Source organism: Penaeus monodon, chromosome 6, assembly GCF_015228065.2.
Source record: "Penaeus monodon isolate SGIC_2016 chromosome 6, NSTDA_Pmon_1, whole genome shotgun sequence".
Lineage (NCBI taxonomy): Eukaryota > Metazoa > Arthropoda > Malacostraca > Decapoda > Penaeidae > Penaeus > Penaeus monodon.
In genome coordinates, this window is record NC_051391.1 from 43,370,881 (window position 1) to 43,375,880 (window position 5,000).

The following is a 5,000-nucleotide window of genomic DNA, read 5'->3' on the forward strand; positions in this document are numbered from 1 at the left end:
TTGAGTGGTTTTTGTTTAAATCACAATAGGGGCCTTTGGCCCATCAGCCCTTTTTCCAAAGTAAGAGAAATGAACCTCACACGTACGATAAATTTTGCTTCCCCCGAAAACATGTCCCCTTCAGGGTTTCCCCTTCGGGGCCTACAAGAGGGGGCCGGAAGAACGAGGAGCAGGTGACGGGGCCCTACTTTCAACCTCAGCCGACCACTCTTCTTCCTCAACTTCGGCCAAAAATTTGGGTGCGAGAATAAGGGCCGAGGCGATCCCTCACGAAGACCGGACGGCCAGCATTCGCCCAAAAATTAAGGTGGGGAGGGCGCCTCGGGGGCCCTCGGATGTGTGGTTCTACTTATTTCTGTGTGCCCTTTTTCTGTGTTTGTCTCTCTATCTATATATCTATCTATCTCCTCTCCCTCTCTCTCTTCCCATCTCTCTCTCTCTTTTATCCCCTTTCTCTTTCTCTCTCTCTAAATTTCTTTTTTTCTATTTTTCTCTCGCAAAACCTACCCCAAAATCTATCAAATTATCTCCTATCTGCCCTGCCTGTCTTGTGTCTATCTATCTATCTATCTTTCTCCGTGAATTAAAAAAGTACTTCTCATGTCCCCCCCAAGGGTGATGGGAAACATTTTTCCAACTCGGGGATTTTAAAGGCAGAGCCAAACCAACTCCCCCTTTGGGCCCCCGGGATGAACCCCAGGGGAAAGTGCAAAGTGTGGTGATTTTAAAGCGCCAGGACGAAAAAAAAACTAGAGAGGAAAGAATATTTATTTTTATATATACAAACCCAAACTTTGCCAACGAAAGGGGAAAAGGCGTTTTGACGGCAGAGCAGAGATTTTTTTAGCACGGGCATTGCTTGACTGTGGTGGGCAGAGCAGTGGGGACGTCCCCTTTTGGTAAGGAGAGGGGGAAGGGGCCTCTCATTGTTTAAATTTTCAAAAATAAAATCCCCGGATTTTTTTGGGTATAAGACTTTTATACCGACCCCCTGATAAAAAGAGCAAATATACGTTTTTCATAAAACCCAAATAGACCAGAGACCATAAACACATCCCGAAAGAACAAAATTACCGCAAGGGGAAAAATAAAATTTTGATAGATTGTAAAAAAAGGAAAGGGCGAATTAGAGGAATAAAAGAAAAGGGAAATAGATGAAGAAAAATAAAATTTAAAGGAGGCAATGTCCCCCCTCACTTTGGCCAGGGTAAAGATAATTTGGCTGAAAATTTGCTTTTTTAAATCTTTCTATTTTTTTATAACCCCTTTTTGGGTAAAAACCAACTTTTTTTTCTTGTAATTTGATAAAATAAAAATCCCTTTTTTCATATAATCGTTTTTAATGAAATATACCCAAAAGGAGTTAATTAAAAATCTGTTTTGTCTGTATGTTTGTTCCTCTGTGAGATAAATTTCCCCTTTTATAGAAAATTTAAAATGTTGATATTTTTTAAAAAAAATACCTGCTATGTGCCCGTAGATCCAAGCCGTTAAGTTATATTTTTGAGGTTTAATAAAAGTACAACATGTTCTTAGGTTGTTATTCGGGTTTATTGATACATAAAAGTTTGGAAAATTCAAGTCAACATGGAATTTTTTTAATCGATATAAAGGGACACACACACACACACATACCCCCACACAAACACACAAAACACACACAAACACACAACCCACACACCCACACACACCACCCAACACACACACCACACACACCCCACACACACCCCCAACGAACCCCACACACCACACGTGTGTTGTGTGGTGTGTGGGGGTAGGTTGTATAATGGTGTATTATATATATATTTATTATATATATATATAATAAAATATAATATATATATTAAAATAAACACACACCCCACACATACATACACACAACACCCCACACACGTGTGTGTGTGGTGTGTGTGTATTTTGTGTTTTGTGTTTTGTGGTGGTGTGTTTTGTTTTGCGGTGTGTGTGCGTGTGGTGTGTGTGTGTGTGTGGTATGGTTTTGGGTGTGTGTGGGGTGTGTGTGGGGTGTGTGTATTATATTATAATATATATATAATATAAAATTATAATTTTATATTGTTGGTGTGTGTGTTGTTTTTTGGGGGGGGTTTGTTTTTGGGTGTGTGTGTGTGTGTAGGGTGTGTGTTTGTTGTGTGTGGGGTTTTGTGTGTGTGTGTGGTGTGTGTGTGTGTGTTGTGTGTGGTGTGGGGTTGTATATATATATATTTTTTATATATATATTTTAATATATAAATAATATGTGTGTGTGTGTGTTGTGTTTGTTTTTTTTGTGTTTGCGTGTGTGTGTGTGGGGTGTGTGTGTGTGTGTGGGGTTTGTGTGTTGTGGTGGGGGGTTTTGGGGGTGTGTGTGTGGTTGGGTGTGTGGTTGTGTGTGTTTGTGTGTGTGTGTGTGTGTGTGTGTTGTGGGGGGGTGGGGTGTGTGGGGTGGTGTGTATATATATGTTACATATATATATATATATATATTTTTAATATATATAAAATTAAAATTTTAATACTATATATATATATAATATATTTTATATTTTTGCGTGTGTGTGTGGTGTGTGTGTGGTGTGTGTGTGTTGTGTGTTGTTTTGTGTGTGTGTGTTTGTGTGTGTTGTGTGTGTGTGTTTTTGGGGTTTTAATGTATATATAATTACATGCTATTTATTAATAATATTTTATATGATTATATATATTTTATATATATATATATTTTATTTTTTAACAAATACATATATATCATATCTATAAATGGGATATCATATATATCCAACACACCCCATATTTTAATATTATTATATATATATATATTATATAATTATATATAAAATTTTATATAAAATATATAATATATAAGAGAGAGGGAGAGAAGAGAGAGGGGAGAAGAGAGAGAGAGAGAGAGAGAGGGAGAGAGAAGAGAAAAGGGGAGAGAGAGAGAGAGAGAGAGATAAAAAAATTTAAGAAGATAGATAGATAGAAAAGAAATAACAGACAATGTGGGATATAGATCGGGGATAAGATATTTTATACCCCACCAACACAACACACAAAACACACACCCACACACACCCCACACACACACACACACAAACACACACCACCACACACACACACCCACCCACACCCAAATTATATATATTTTAATATATATATATAAAATATATATATAATATATTTTAATATTATATATATTAAAATATATAATTACACACACACCATAAAACCCCTAAACACACACACAAAACACACCCCACACACACACACACACACACCACACACCACACAAAACCACACACACAACACACACACACACACACACCCCACACACCCACACACACCCCACCACACACACACACAACATATATATATATTTTATATATATATAAATATATATTATATATTAATATTAAATATTTTTATATTTTATATATATATATACCATAAATATATTTTTAAAATTTTAATGTATAAATATTAAAATTTATTTATATATATATAATAATATAATATATATTATTAAATATATTAAAATAATTATATATATATATTATATATATTTTATTTTATATATACATACGTACATACAAAACATTTACATTTTTGTATATATTTTATAATATAAGTATATAATATAAAATATATATATATTTTAAAATAAAAAAATATATATATATTATAAAATATTGTGTTTGTGTGGGTTTGTGTGGGTGTGTGTGTGTGTGTGTGGGGTGTGTGTGTGTGTTTTGTGTGTTTGTGGGTTTTTTGTGTGTGTTGGGTGGGGGGTGTTTTGTGTGTGGGTGTGTGTGGGTGTGTGGTGAGTGGGGTGTGTTTTGTGTGGGGTGTGTGTGTGTGTTTGTGTGTGTGTGTGTTTTGTGTGTGTGGGGTGGGGTGTGTGTGTGTGTGTTTGTGTGTTGGTGTGTGTTAACGCGGGGGTGTGGGGGCGGGGATCATTTTAATTATATATATATATATTTAAATTTTATTTTATAAATATATATATATATATATAAAATATTTTATAATATTATAAAATTAAAATATATATAAAATATATATATATATAAATATATCATGTGCAATTTGATAGATTCTTTCCCTTTTGTAACATGCCCCGGGTAAACTGAGTCTTTTTTTTCCGGGTAGATGTCGTATCTAATCCCCAAAAGGCGTAGTGGCCAAACAGGGTTATATTTGCGGGGAGAAATGCCTTTTCCCTCGAAATAATTTGTAATTAATGGTGTAAATTAAGTCGCTTTCTTTTTTCAAATTTTTCCCCTGTTAGAAATTTCTAATTTATGTGTGACTCAGCCCTGATATTTATGTATAAAAATTTAATTTTTTTCCTAAACGAAAAAATTAATGAAATATTAGTGGTTTTTCAAAAAAACCTTCTTTGTAAATCTTTTGGGAAATGATAGCTTATATTATTAAGAGGAGAAATAAACCCCCGTAGTAAAAAGTTTTTTTTAATTTTAAACTTACAATGCTTTAAAGTAATGATAGCGGGGGCGGTTTTAACACTGACCCCGGGCAAAATTTTAATGCGTAATTGAAATAATGTAATGGCGTTTAAACATTTACACCCCTCTTTTTATAAATTTTAATAACTGATATATAAAAAAAAACATACCGTGAATCTCACTAATTTTTTCCTTCACTTTTAATCTCAGTAAACATATCAAAAAATCCCAAACCCGTAATCGCAAAACCCGGAGGGGGAACACTGGCCCAAATTTCCCCAAAAGTTTTTTTTTTTAATAAAACCATGTGAGGAAATATGTTTTTGGAACCATGCTTTTAAGGAAATTGTTTTACGTTAAATAAATAAAGTTTTTGCGAATTTGTGGGAAAATTTTCTTTTGGGGTTTAAAAAAAGGAGTTTTTTGGGTCACTGCCATAGAACATCCAAAACGAAAAGCCCAAGGCAAAACGGTTTTTTCCTGGTTGATCAGGATGACACCGGGAAATCAAGTAAAACCGGAAAATGAGTGACGTTA